General features: G+C 40.0%; 1 protein-coding gene across 4 annotated transcripts in view; it reads right to left on the bottom strand.

The window, feature by feature from the left end:
* eps8a (EGFR pathway substrate 8a, signaling adaptor) overlaps window positions 1-15,585 on the bottom strand; it is a 66,156-nt gene that overhangs the window by 42,519 nt on the left and 8,052 nt on the right. For 2 of the 4 annotated variants that reach the window (XM_030045452.1, XM_030045454.1), the window contains exon 1: window positions 10,396-10,557. The exons of 1 other annotated variant lie outside the window; for it this stretch is intronic. The gene's annotated coding sequence lies outside the window, so the exon portion shown is untranslated. Of the gene's footprint in view, window positions 1-10,395; window positions 10,558-15,585 lie in introns of those variants that run through there. One more of the 4 variants, XM_030045453.1, reaches the window with a different exon arrangement.

Below are 15,585 nucleotides of genomic sequence, written 5' to 3'. Positions count from 1 at the left end.
GTTTTGATAATAGTTTCCTATGAGAATCATGTTTCATATAACTGAAACCACATTTCTTATAAATCCTATTGTTTTCAGTTGCGAAGATAATGTTGCTACAAACAGACCAAAACAACCTAACTGACAGTTCCCCTAGTGGCTCAAGACCTAAAAACTCTAATGACCTCCAAGCAAGCAACAGGACTAATATCCAAAACCAATATTCTTGGAGGTTCTCCATCGACAATTTCTTTTTTCCTAATGTTACACCATAATTAACATTAATTAACAATTAGAGTAATAATCTAGTTATTCATAAATAATTGGAATAAAATGTAGGGATCATTTTAACAGCATTCAGCCCCACTGACTGCCACATGTTCAGCTCCATTCAGCAAATGCTCAGCACTGCCCCTGATGGCTAAAAGATTGTACTACAATCTTTAACTTAACTTCCACAAAAATTAAGTTTAATGTACAGTAACACAATAATAATCAAAGAACCAAAATTAAAAATGCTTTTCCAACATTTCTCTTGCATACTAGCAATGCAGTACCTGAGATGGACTCCATCACACCCATTTCTGCATGCTGCATGAATGAGCGCTAAGTGCCAGTAACAGCTTTGATAAAGTTGAAACTACGCAGGTAGAGGAACAGATCTGAAACAGTTAGTGGTGCCCCAGTATCAGCTGGTAGAGCACGTACCACTTGTTAAGTCCTGATTGCAGCATCTTGGGGTCGAATTTTGCTTTGCTGCAGGTCACCCCCTCTCTCTCCCCTTCCTTTCCTGTCTCTCTCTACTGTGACTGTCAGATAAAGCAGAAATTCAAATAAATAAATAAATACTAATAATCTTTGAAATGATTATTGATTGATGTTCCTTCCAAATCCAACCTGGTGGCACATGTTGCAAACTGCAGTGTGGACACCGGCAGAAGTTGCAACTATATTAATGTCTCAAATTTTACATGAGATTGACTGGTTGACTGAAATTGGTTACAGTTACAAGGAAACTATCCAAAGATATGCTGCCATGCCTGTATCCCATCTTACATCTTATATATGTCATCTGAACTTCACCTGCTTCAGGCCTTCTCTATTGCAGCACAGAGGGACAAAGTACCAACCTCTTCCTCTGCTACTGTCCCACAATGGAAAGTAAAGAGGATTTGTAAGAAGATTTACATCGCGCACGCACACACGCACTCACAGACACGCAGACTAATCCCGACTTTTCTCCGTCTCCTGAATAAAGGGTGCTGGCAAATGTCCTGGACAGTGAGGCCACAGCAGCATGTGCATGTTTCAGTAGAGTCTGTTTAATTTGTAATGGAGCTCCTTACTCTCCAGTAGGCACAGAAAAGAAATAGACCTATGAAAAACTGGCTGTTAGAGCTCTCAGAATACCTCATGACCTTGTACAGCCTTGGGCTGAAGTGGGTATTTGCAGGTGCATAAAAAGCACAAAAGTTGTTGTACATTATCTCAATTTGGGAAGAAATGAAGGCTCAAGCCATTATCAGTTGTGTCCAATTATAGCATTTTCCAATAATCACTGCTGTCATTTTGATTAACTGGATTTATTTAGTTTTAATTAAATGCTTGTGAATGGCATCTGAGAGCAGCCGGGCATTCAAATTATATTAACAGAAAAAATTTAAACATCTAATCTCAATAATTATAAATATAGTGGTCTTATAATTATTAATTTGTTGCTTTTTTGGATTGTTTGCATTTTTTCTGGTAATTTTTGTACACGTGTGTGTGTGTGTATATGTGTGCGTTATATGTATGTCTACTCTTACATTAGTGCAGAACAGGCATCTTATCTGCTTTATTAAACTCTGTTGGACTTTTCATTCCATGCAGCATGAAGAAGTTTTTAAAAGGTCTCACATGTTGCTGCCGTGTGGAAAACCCTGTGCTGGTTTTGATTTAATGATCATAGAACACATGACCACCGTGTGCAGGCTAGGAGAATGAGAGCAGCCTCTGCTGTGCATTGATTAATCTGCTGATACAGAGCTCCTGTCCTCTTATACCCCAGAGGATCCAGGCCAGTGGAACACTGCAGGGAGCGGCTACTCATTTATTCCTGGGGTGCTCATGCACTCCCACTAACCTACATACGAAAAGTAAGGACACTTAAAGAGTGTCTGGCTATGCAAAATAAGCCAGAGAAGGCCAAGAGAATTACGAGCAAAAATAAAATACTAAAAAAAAAAAAGAAAACAGAATGTGAAAGAGTGATGCCTCCATAAAATAAAAATAACGTCTATACCCAGCGGTGCGATCAGATTGTGTGTCTTCTTCCTCACATCAAATCTGCACCACCAATAAGCACTGACCCATCACAGCTCCCACAGCCATGCAGGATCTGATTTTACACAGTTTCTAGGGAGGCATGATATGTTGGCGGGTAATAGCTTCCTGTCCTCTGATGAATGAGAAAATGTAATTATTGCAATAAAAGAATTTCAGCCATCAATTCATGCTGTTACATTAGTCAAAAAAAAATGAACAGTTTTTTCCCCTTTAAGTGTATTTTTATTTTTTATGGTATTATCATCATCATTATTATTAGCATTATTAGTAGTAGTAGTAGTATCTACATTTTATTTTTTTATTTATTTATATTCATTTACTTAATTTTTTTTTTTATTTTATTTTATTTAGTTGATCTGTTTTGACAGACTGCCATTAGACATTGTTATTTTAAACAAAGCCTGCATGTTGGCTGTTGTGTAGTGTATGATCTTGAATGAGAGAAATATCTGATGAAGGATGTCTTTGTTCTGTTAAAATGTTGTGGGAAAATAAACTGGTTAAAGGCCCCATGCTGTACACTTTTCCAGGGTTTTATTGGAACTGTTGATATCTCTAGCATGATGTATTTGTGGTTTTGAGTACCTGTGGTCTGATAAATATAGTTTTACAGCTCCTCTCTCGCCTTTCTCCCAGAGCTCTGGCAGCATGGTACGTTTAGCCAATCAGAAGAGAGAATCTGCCGCTCTCCACTGATTGGCTGACTGTTTTCTGAGTGACATATGGTTGGGCCAGTCAACCGACATCGCTGCACAATGCATTCTGGGATGTAAACAATAGTGCACTGCCATATTGTGAGGCCATATTGAGTGAGAGAAAAACAGAGCCAACAAGATACAGTAACTACTTGAAAACTTGTGGAAAGCAAATTATCATCTTATGTAAGATTGTCATGGCTACCGCCGAGCGTGATGTTATACAACCCTACGTGTTTGAGCCCGACTCCGATCCCAAACCATAGACGAAGCCGGCATTGTATTGTGTCGGGTTGATAAAACAGTCGGCGCTGAAATGAGCCCAACAGACGAGCAAATCTGGACTAAAACCCTGTGGGACCCGTGAAACCGGGACCCTGAGCAGGATGTTATACGACCATACGTGTTTGAGCCCGACTCCGATCCCGAACCACAGACGCCAGGAGACACCGAACCACCTCAAATCCGTTTATTACAGGATGTTTCAGAATGGTAAGTTATTTTTGTTGAATATGTTGTAAATATGTTGACCAACAGGGTCATCCTTCAGCAACTGAATTTTGTTAAAGCTCAATTTGTGAACTGGTTTGCAGACTGAGCTTTTACCCGTTAACTTTGCAATAGTGAGGTGACAGATAACTGGGTGTAATGTGGTGGATAATTGAGGTGATTTTGGTTCTGCTCAGTGCTGAGTGAGAGTGTGTGGGGTGGGAGGTGTGGGGGATTGCCAGACTTTCATATGACAGCTTATTGACCAAATTTATCGAAACAAAACCCAACAGTTTAACTAAAGGTGATGAGGGGTATCTGCAGAGAGCAAAATGTAACACTTTAATAATCTTCAAGTTTAAGACCAATTTAAAATCCAAAATGGAAAAACAAATCACTAGAAAACATTTTATTTCTGACTGAACATAGCAACTGAAACCTCAGCAGTGCAAGAAAACTGCAACCAAAAGAATGATTTTTTTTTTTTTTTTTTTTTTTTTTTAGGGGGGATGAGTTGTAATTCTGTTGAGTAAAGTAGATAAGTGTTCATCTTAAAGGCAATACATAATCAATCAGATGAAAAATAATACTTTAAGATTTAAGAAACTTGAACACTTCTTCAGGTCTTAAAGTTGGGCTCTGCAGTTTGAAATGGGAGGGCACACCACTTTGTTTCCTAATGTTAAGGACGAGGCTTAGGAAGGAGAAAACCCCTGAGGTTCATGCCAACTAATAACCCACAGACTTAATGGAACCGTTTCCAATGCCTGTCTTAAATCGAATAGTTTGATGGTCTACTATTGACTTAATGGTCACCTTTATATGCGCACTAATACACGTGTACATGTGGTTACTGCCTACTGTTTTGTTTCTTTGTTATCTTTCCATTTTTAATGTGCGCATGTGCATCAAAATAGAGAATTAAAAAAAAAAAAAAAAAAAAAACACCAAAAACTCAAGGAAGACTTCAAAACTAGGGAGAATAAAAGGGGCAGGGGTGGATCTGATAATCAGTGCATGTCATTTAGAATCTTTAATTTCAGCAGCGCCTTGACCTGGGGAGCAAACTGTGAGCAGCACAACACAATTTGAATGATGATAAAATCAGCAGTAGTGTGGCTGTGCCATCACCATGTCTTTGACCACAACCTGCTTGTCACTTTGATCATGAGGCTGCATCTCAGCAGGGACAGGTCATAGAGTTCTCATATTCTGCCCGAACCCGACCCGACCCGACCCGACCCGACATTTTCGGGTCGGGTCGGGCCTAAAATTTACGTGAATTGGGCGGGTCGGGTCGGGCTTCGGGTTCTGTGGGGGATTTTTTTTTTTTTTTAAATAAAAAAATAGAATTATGTGTTCTGTTATTGATTATGACGTTTCATTTTTATGTGACTGGTGGAGAGAGTGAGAGACTGGATTGGATTTGGAGGCTAAACTTTCAGTGACAGACAGACAACCAGCTGTGCGTGCGCAGCGCAAACAAGTGAGAGAGAGGTGCAGCAGTATCCCGCTGTGCTGGCAGACTCTGCAGCAGGGACGGTTTTTGCTATGGGCAGTGCAACTGCCCAGGGCGCAATCTGGGGGCGCACGAGAAAAAAAAAAAAAAATCTCCAGTTTTCTAGACTACCGTATTGACCCGCACATGCCGCGGCACCATCAGTCGGCATCAGGCGGGCCGGACGCGGCACCGTCCGATACCGCGCCCACCCGTCAGGTCTGCCGGATCTGACAGGTGAGCAGCCTCATGCTGGCCGGTGCCGCGGCCGGCTCGCCTGATACCGACTGATGGTGCCCCGGTGCCGCGGCCGACCGGCTCTGCTAAATAATGGCGAATTTGGCGATTTTTTTTTCGGGCTTTATCGGGCTGTCGGGCCTCAAGTTCGGCTAATTAGTCGGGTCGGGTCGGGCCTCGGGCTGGCCCAGTCAGGCCCGGGTCGGGTCGGGTCTTAATTTTCAGGCCCGATGAGAACTCTAACAGGTCATACTTAATTTGATAAAGTTGAAAGAAACACTGACTAAACTGCAGTGACTAAATTATCATTGTGAAGAAAAGTGGGCCCTAACAGTCTCCCAGCCAAAAGTGAAACTTTACTGCAAGACCCAGATCACATGACCTAAATGGTGAATAGAACAACTGACCAAATTTCTCAAATGGAAGCCAGTCTACGATTCTGGCACAATAATACTGTGCCATACTGTGGTCTTAAGTATGCCAAAGAAAGAGGGCTCATCATGAATAAAATGATTGAGATGCCTGAACACACATTTTGGATGAGAGAAAAAAATATCTGCATAAAATCAGTGTGTAACACTGAGCCAGGATGCTGTAGAGCTGGTCAGATGTGCATTTGGCCACATTACCAACAACGTGTCAATGTCATGTGTCACCAATCCACATCAACAACTACAGAGACAAAAGACAAAACACTTAAGCACAGATCTGACACATAAGATCAGGCACCAAATTAAAAAAAAAAAAAAAAAAAAATCGGCAGCTGGCAGGCTGGAGAGACACAAGCTGGTCAAAAACGGATAGCCAGGACAGCAGTGAAAACAAGGCATTGTATTCTGTCAATTTTACCAATTATTGTGGCAGGAAATGACATACATTTTAGCAAGAGATTTACAACATCAGTTTACATCAGTTTTACTATGTATCCCACAAAAGGATTTTAAAGGGATAGTTCAACCATTTTGAAAAATGTGACATGTCACTTCCCCTTTAGCTGTTATGTAGGACAATAGTGGTGCTATCTTCCTCTCATTGTTAATGAGACGGTTATTTTTCAGAATGTTAGCTGGGGGGAAGTCCAGCTCAATGGCAGGAGGCTAACAGTTAGCATTTGGAGCATCCAGCCAGTATCCAGCACTCAGTAACAATGAGAGGAAGAGAGCACCACTACTGTCCTACAGAACAGCTGAAGTGAAATAATATTTTTGTTATTCAAAATGTGTGAACTATCCCTCTCACCTTAAGTGTCAGTGTAATCCAGCAAAATCAAATGATACATACAGAATCTGTATATGAGACATATGTTAAGTGGAAAAGGGGGACTGTCACTTATAGTACTTAAACACTTGGTAGACACAAAAACGATTTCATAGGTTCACAGCAGCATAACAACTCTCACATCAAATTTGTTATATTAAGCGATAAGTATAAATGTACTGAAAGTTACTTAAGGTCAAAGTGTCCTGTAAAAAACTTCCATCAGGAGTTTGGCGTTTTATAGCCAAAGACAAGGGCTGCAAGTTAAACAATGAAAGAGTGATATATCATCCGCCACTACAAATAAATATGTCACAACAAGCTTTTTAGTAGCTCAGCCAGGCATAAGGCCAAATCATGTACTCCAAGTCCCATAGTGAGAGCTAACAATAGGGCTTGCTCCAGGTTGTCTGTGGCAACATGTTATGAGAACGGTAAGCACTGTAAAGCCTAAAAATAACTCCTGCACCACAATGAAGTGTGCAGTTGGGCCGCTCCACTTTTCATTGCTGGTAGCCACATCACTGGCCCAGCCTTGTACTGATAACCACCATACGTCACACAGAAATAGGGGAGTGGTTATCTTTAATCAAAATGCACAGCAGGGATCGGCTGCCATGTGCAGTGGAAGAATAATAGTGTGCAGGAGTTCTTCCCAGACAAACACTGTGGTGACTGATTTCAGATTTTATTACATTCAAACAGAGCTGAGCCACAAATCAGTGAAATTAGCCACTGTAGTGTTTGGGCGGAATGAAGTGCTGAACAGCTGCTAATGGAGCAGTCAGAGGACTCCTGTTGAGAATCTGCAAAGTGAAATCTGCCATTGTGTTGTGTTCCACTCAGCGAGACCTCGTTCATCTGCTTTCTACTCAGTGAATGGAGACTTGACTCTCAAAGTGGTGCTGCTGCTAATTACTCTTGTCCTCCAGTATGAATGTGAAGTGTCTGTGCTGACGGAATTAAAGGCAAAAGGATGAAAAGTAATTTTCTGATTGGAAATAAATACTGGACTTTCCACAGCATTTTTGGCCTAAGAACATTTGAGACAGAATATACAGAACAGAACTGTTGCTTTAATGTAAATATTTACATGTGCTATTAAAAAGGAACTGATTCATGATATAACTGGATTTAGGGTTTTTAATACTATGTGCATTAAATTTGAAAACCTTTTCAGGATTCAAGGACTGCCTAAAACATAAACCTTCAAGATGATCTCTAGGTTGTACCTAATGTGTCCTTTATAGGCCAAAAATATAAATCAGTCATAACAATATTTTGAGATGTTGGCTTTGCGAACATGTTGAAAAAAGAACCATTTCTTTTACAACTCCGGACCTTATCCTTCCCTCTGGGAAAGAATGTTTGCGCTCTTGGAGAGGTGCCACACACATTCTCTGGTCTAAAAATGCAGTTTCAGGAGCAGAGCATCAGTGCATCCTAATGTAAGGCTTCAGCAGATAGTTTGGAATTCACTGCTTGTTCCCTCTCAGTGTTACTTCAGAGAGGCGTGAAAGTTCACTCTGAAAAGAACCCATTAGTAATCAGATCCAAGTAAAGAGAGCAATAGATGGTTTGGGACAAATCCCCTCATGAAGATAATGAATTAGGAAACTAGTGTTATTGCTCTTGCTTTGTTCTTTTCAGATGAGTGAAACTCCCCATACATGGTCTGCAGTGACAAAATACCCTGTAAACATCTGATTAACTTTCCATTTGTCAAACAATAGCAGAGAGAACAGCAAGAAACTGGATCCCCAGTCCTTATCTCCGGCCAGAACACACAAAAATACTTACAGGGACTGTTCAAAATTTTGACTCAGGGCTGTGCAAAAGTGATACTACAGCATGGACATAACTGCGGGCAGCGAGGCCTCTGACTGGAGGACCTCCCAGCCAATACCAACTTGGAAGGACAACAACAGCAGTAGCAAAAAGGGTCAACTGACAAAAACCCCCATTTGAAACCACAGCAAACATGCCAACAAAATGTTTTCAGTATCCACAACAGAATACACCAGATTTTGTGTGGCACCAGAAACTGCATTTGGGAAGTAGTGTTGGCTTGCCAACTGTTGTAGTTGTGGTATGTTTTGGAGAAATTATGTGTTGGATCTTTGCAGCATAAGCATCCAGTTTACGGTGGGGATATGAGCAGATGTTATGGCTGAACAATACAGCCCAAAAAAAAAAGAAAAATCATATTGGCACTCATTTTCTAGATAATGCTAAGTGATTCATGATTTTAGTGGGAGTGATCATTTTTGTAGTCTTATTTTCACTTTCACTGAAAAAGCTATTAAAATGATGGTCCCACTTAATTTCTTAAAACGTGGAGAAAAACGCAATCAGTAAATCAGGAAAAAATCATACTTGAAAAAAATGCAACACAATTTACAAGAAAACTGACAGAAAATTTGCTTTTTTTATTTACCAGAAAACTGTATTCATAATTATTAAAATTATATATTTAAACGTCAGATCAGTGATGCTGGACTGATATCACATTTCTTGTGTTCTTGTCTTACATGCTTTTGAAAGGAACATTTAAGAGGGCATGTAATTTCTGGCCGATTATAGAATACATCTGCTGTGTTTAGCATTTGTCAGCAAATCACAAATGCCCCCAGATTTTCTCCCCAAAATCTGGTCACCTTAGCCTATGGGCTCCAGTGCACTGCAATACTGGTGGCCCTAAACAAAGAATATAGTTCCAACGCAGGATGACCAGCTGTCTGAAAACCCCAGCACTATTGCCAAAAAGTTCAGCCATCCAACTCTCTGAAAATACATAAATAAATTATTCAAACAAACTGGAGGCAGCCTGTAGTTATGGTTCCTGTTTGTTCAGTCAACTGAGGGCATAAGTGCTTTGACACAACTGGCGTTTCAAATTTCAGGAGGTGCACAACCAATCACAATCACATTTTGTCTAATGTGGGCCAACATGTCCAATCCCTCACCAAGCAGGAGCCGGGCATGACCTGGCCCCTTACCCTGCCCCAAAGCTAATGCTAATGCTAACCCTTAACCCAAGTCCTAACCCTAATCTCGTTAAGAAACAAGGAGTAGCGAAATGACCTCGTTTTGGCAGATTTTCCCTCATCTTTCTACCCTTGTGAGGACATTTGGTCATCATAAGGATAAAAATACAAGAACACACAGAAACACACACTTTTAGCAGAGTATTTCCCCTAGGGAACTCTGACTGTCCCGTCCAAGTCACAAGGCGCTGAGGGCAGGTTACCCATCTGCTGAATATAAAACATCCTGATCTACTTTCCCAGCGTCAGGGCCTGTTATCCCAGTAGAGTGTGTCAAGCCTGGATGCTCAGCTGCCTCCACACTTTCAGAAGGGAGGATCCTTATGTGCATGAGTAACTCCACTGATCATCACGGTGCTGTGGGAAACTACTTCTAGAGCAAAGAGGATAGCCAGCAATAGTACAGAGAGTAGAGTACAAAATGCTTTTTTTTTTAAAGTGAGTGGATGATATTTTTAACAGTGTGTAAAGTGTTCCTTTGTAGAAACATCATATTTACCCGGGCAACCAAAAAAGCAAAGTAATCATAATGTAATTAAGATAATCTGAGTGAAGCAGTACCCATTTAAACACCAAAGCTTTCTCACATCTCTTTCAGTGTGATCAAGCTTCTGTTGGTGATGAATACTCACAATATCCAGCTGTCACATGTAACCCACATTATTAGAGGAGGAGTCACCTCATAGAATCCCCAGTGTTTCTTTAATTGAAGTATTGGCAACAGTCACATTCTTGTGAGCAAGTAAACACAGCCAAATAAGTCTGAGGGTAAGGGATTATCACAGTCAATAACATTCATCACACTGACCATTGGACCCTTTTGAATCAGCCAGTGACAAAAACATAGCAGACAGAAAAGGCCTACCTGGATTTGCTGAGTAAAAGAGTGTCCTAAGAATCAAAGAAGGAAAAAAATAACACCAGCAATAAAGCTGCTCCAAAGCCACACAAGCTGTCCTCAGGTTAACATTGTATCCCAGTGGAGCTTCACAGAGTTCAGAAGCCTTCCTCCTGACATGTGTGACAGATTGCTCTGGCTCCACCCACACAGTCATCAGTGGGAGGGTGCTGGAGCTCTGGATTTGCTACTGCTGTTGTTTCCAGGATTGACAAGCTTAAGCCTCTAATTAATGACTCATTAGGAACGGGAGGGGGAGGGAGGAGCAGGTAGTAGCAGCATTACAGCCTGCGGGACTAGAAAAGCCCATACCAGCCTCTATCACTTCAAGCTTCCCAACACAATTAAAAAAAAAAATAAAAAAAAAAGTCTGTACATACTGAAACTCCATTGGTTAAATCTGCTTATTCTGGATATGTACTGTCTGTATATATAAGTCAGTATACTGAACTGGTCTCTTCTTCAGATTCCCATTCATCCCATTGACACATATTGCCCATATGTGCTTTTTCAGTGGCTCTACCTGCATGAAATGTTAAATATAAAAGTTGAAAAATAAAGTGAATTTTGTTAGAAAGTTAAAGACACGACCAAAGAGATCTTGAGACTCCATGTTAGCTGGTGGTCTTCAGGATGCTGACAGCCGTAGATGGCACACAGAGGTGGACGTTATGCCAGGCTCTGTAAAGTAAAGCCAGCCTTGGAATAATGGCTCATTCTTTACATTTGGCTGCCAGACGACTGTAAAGCAGGAGAGAGGCCAAAAAGCTTCTCGTCAGCTCATTTGTTAATGTGTAGCAAACAACATATTGAACACATTTAGGTTGATTAAGGAAGACGTGATGCCCTACATGAAGGACACACTCAATATACCCAAAGGTGGCTCCACTTTTCTTTCTGGGTTGGATCTTATTAGTTGGACAGAGAGCTCAGGCCATATACTGCTGAAAGGTTACACAGCTGTTACACATAAGTCTACATACATCTATTAATTAGTGGGTTACTGTTGGCATTTGAGTGTAGAAGGGAAATAAGCACTATTTATTGATACTGGCAGTAGCAATTGCCAAATCTGAAGTTTAAAGGACTGCATAAGTGGATTTGAATAGCCTATATTTTCTCTTGATATCAGAGTTGGCTATCTTTTTACCAATTTGTCAGTGTTTCAACAACCAGAATGGTCATCAATGCATATAAATACAGAGGAAACCACTTATGGTGATCACTGCTGCAATGAGAAATGGCTTATAAGGATAAAAAACAGAATCCTTCCTATATAAATGCCCATCATTCACCAATGACTGGAATCACTTAGAGTGGCCTAAAATAAAATTGTTGTCAAGTATTTCACTTGATTCAGGTTGTGGAACAATCTTAGTGAATCATAGGAGATGGATGTGCACAATGCATGCTGGGTATTTTCAGTAGGGACACTTGTAGGGACAACAGCAGCGCAGTAGGGACCACTGCACTGCATGCATATATATCACACACAAACTTTAGAATATATACATTCATATATTTATACATATATTTATACATTTGTACATTTGCAGTATTTCAGGCTATTCCAGCAGTGAAGTTGTTCTTAAAGGGTCATATCTGAAATAATAGTAAATGGACCAAATCAAGCCCAGATCAGAGCAGACTGGTGAAGGTTACTGTTTTGGGGCTGTTGTTATGGCAATTGGTGGCCCAAGTACACCTACTGTATATACCTTTCACCAACATGAGCATTCTGATATGTGAGTGACAATACTGACACAACTCAGTGTAGTATGACCTGTGATAACTAACCTGCGTGTCTGGCTTTGTCAATGTAGTTGCCTGCTTATGAAACATTTTAACAACATTACTTTGAAAAATGAGGACTATTACTGAGCATAAGCTTTAAAGTGTTTGTCTGGAAATCACAGACCTCTTTCACAGCAGCCATTTTGACATGAATAGCAAACACGTGTGTTACTGATGACATTGATGAAGGTTCTGCTCCATTTAGGTCTAACAGCCAGAGCCCTGGTGCTGTGCATGCTGGCTCACTGGAAACACTCTGCTACAGTTAAGTGATAGTTCAGATTCTTACCTATGTGGCGGTATTTGCTGCTCTATGAGCGTGTAAAACATTCACCAAATTTGGTCCATTACATTCCTCCCTGTTGCAAGAATGTGGGCTTCACCGGGACTTTATTGCTTCAAAATGAATGAAGTAGATACAGACCAGAAAACAACAGCACATTCACATTCAACACTCTTTTCAGTCCCCTGGCTTTCAAAACGGCAGAACTGTTTTCTACCATAGCACTGTCACTGTATCACCCTGTAGGTTGAATATGGGACCGGAGCACCAAGGCGTAGTGATACAGTGGCAGTGTAACAGAAAAAACATAGTACCACCATTTGGAGCAACACCTTCATCCACACTGAGAGCGATAATGCTCCTCAATATCGTTACGTTGCACTGAGTAACATTATGACATGTTCAACCTCTATTTATTAAAAATGAGCACTGGGCAAAGGTAAATTATTGTATTATCATGATGTGTTCAAATGCAATCTTTGAATATAATAATAATCTGTTTGAAGGAGCAATATCAAAGCAATATAAAATAAGCAATATAAAATAAATATTAGAGAGGGATTTGTGACCTGTTTAACTTAATACAGGTTCAATGCAGCTTATAATACATAATTAAAACTACTAATGTGAAGATTTTTTTTTTAAATCAAAGCCATTATTTTAAAAAGTACAGTAATTGATTTCCTAATCAGCAGTGTGTTTTCATGACAACCACTGTAGATGACAATAACAAAGTAAAAAGACAACATTAAGAATTCGGGACGGGTTAGACCGACTTTGGGACGGGTTAAATTATTTTTTAGGACAATTCCAAGATCGTGGTGAAAAAAGTTAGTCTGGAGCCCTGAGTCTTGTGTGTTTGGTCCTTGTTCTGGGAAAGGAGCATGAAATCCACTGCTGTATCTGTAAGAAAACACTCAGATTAGTTGTTTTTTTTCTGATTATGTATAAGCCTACTTATTATTTCCATATTTTTCTCATGTCTCTTCTGGATACTGCAACTGTAATTCTGTGCAATCTAAAAAAGACGACTTATTGTTTGTTTTACATTGTTGAAGGTTTAAATACTTGGATGTTCAACAGATTTTAATAAAGGAGTGCATGTTCTTTTTCTTATTTCTTTTTTTGTTGTTAACCATGGTATTGAAAGGGGTATCAAGAATCGTGGAAATTCGTTAGTATTGATATTGACTACTGAATTTCTGGTATGGTGACAATCCTACTGCTGAGAAAAGCTAGCAGCTTTTCAATCTACTCTTATCTTGTAATATTGTTCTGCATCGGTTTTCTTTATCTTTCATACTTGGTCTCATGCTCATGAAATCGGCTTGAACTGCATTCTAAGTGGTCTTCAAAAGTCATATAGTTCTTTTTTTTTTTTTTTTTTTTTTTTTTTTAAATTTGGTCTAAAAGGGGTATCTGGGGTGACCATGTCTATAACAGCTGGGGTGAGCTGTGATGCTTCTGAGGAAGTTTACTCAGTTAGTTTGGAAGACGACATACAAAGTTTCCAATACTTTGCTGCTCTTTCTCCTTTAGCCCTGGACTTTATTGGACTTGCAGATGTAGCAAATTCCTGTATAGTCCAGGAGGGGTTAAGGCTATCCCTTGACAAATTTCATCAAATCTTGTGTGTGTGTGTGTGTGTGTGTGTGTGTGTGTGTGCGGGGGGTTGTCTGTGGACTTCCAGAGTCCACTACCCCGCAGAGTTAGTGAGATTTCCCACAGTTCACAGCTCTACAGCTAAATTTGGTGAAGGACGGCACTGTTATGAATCATTATTACACATCAACTTGAGACCTACTGTGTTATGTATTAGAACGACTTCCAATTACATTTGGTGTGAGAAACTTGTGTTACAAAGTCATGTCTCCATAGCACACCATTTACCACTGACCAAGCCTTGAGACAAAATTACATGACATATTAAGAGGGCTTCAAATAGAGTTCTAGATAATCTGTTTTTCGTGGAATTTTCAACATCTCTTTTTAAGTCTGATAAGCCATTTCTAATTAAACAATATTAGCACTAATCCCTCCAAGACTTCATCAACTATAAATAATCAAAAGGAAGTAGCAGGTTTTGTGCTGTACTGGAAGTGTTGCGCAGGGAAATACAGAGCTTTTGCAAATGCCGATAATTTGTATATAACTGATCAAGAACAGGGGCAACATGAATTGACCAAATGTCATGTCCATTTCTTGACTACCATGAAAAGACACCAATTTAATTGTTTTATGAACTGATCACTGCTAATCTGGATAACTGTTTTTATTCAATATTATTTGTTTGAACCTTGCACCTACTGCTGTCTTAGTTTCTCCAAGGTGTCACATGAGTTCTTTGTCATGGTTCAATATCTAATAAGTCTGCCTGTTCCAAGTTACCCCAGGAGTCTCTTGCCAGTGAAAACGTGGACATTGACCTTTAAAAGTGCAAACCCTATTTCTCCTGGCCCGAATCAGTCAAAACCTCCAATGATTTCCCTGTACTTGTTCATGAATGAAGTCAAGACTTTATCTTTCCACATCTCAAAGGTCATTCTGTTTTCCACATCATTTATAAAAGAGACTGACAGCTCAGCTTCACTGTGGAAGGTCTCGTCTAAGTTTCGTCTAAGGTTCTAGGATGCCCCTGATTACTTGACATACTCTATGACGCTGACGCTGAAAATGTGTCGACACCAGTATTTTAAGAACCAACTCCAGCTCCAGTCATTGGTCAGTGGAGCAGCACCAGCCAACACCACAGTTTTAGAAAATGCAGCAAGACAGTCCGGCTTGGTTCAGCATGAAAGTTCAAAGTATTGCAGACCGAAGGCTTCAGAAGGATGGGAGCACTTCATTCAAAGCTGGTAATGAAAGTTATAATGAATATAGAGGGCAGATTGACTGCCTCTGAAACTCTGTAGAGCTGGTCATGCCAACAAGTAAACAGGATGCACTTTGTTAATATTCAGACCTAACTTTTTAACTTTGTTAAAGGGTTTGACAGACACTTGAATTTATTTTGAAGTTGCACTTTTTTTTTTGCCACTTTAAAAGTTTTGCATTTTAGTATGCAAACCTTAAATTAAAAC

This window comes from Myripristis murdjan, chromosome 23 (genome assembly GCF_902150065.1).
Source record: "Myripristis murdjan chromosome 23, fMyrMur1.1, whole genome shotgun sequence".
In the NCBI taxonomy this organism is placed as follows: Eukaryota; Metazoa; Chordata; class Actinopteri; order Holocentriformes; family Holocentridae; genus Myripristis; species Myripristis murdjan.
Note: the sequence above shows the minus strand (reverse complement) of the source record. Positions and strands in the feature narration are given on the sequence as shown.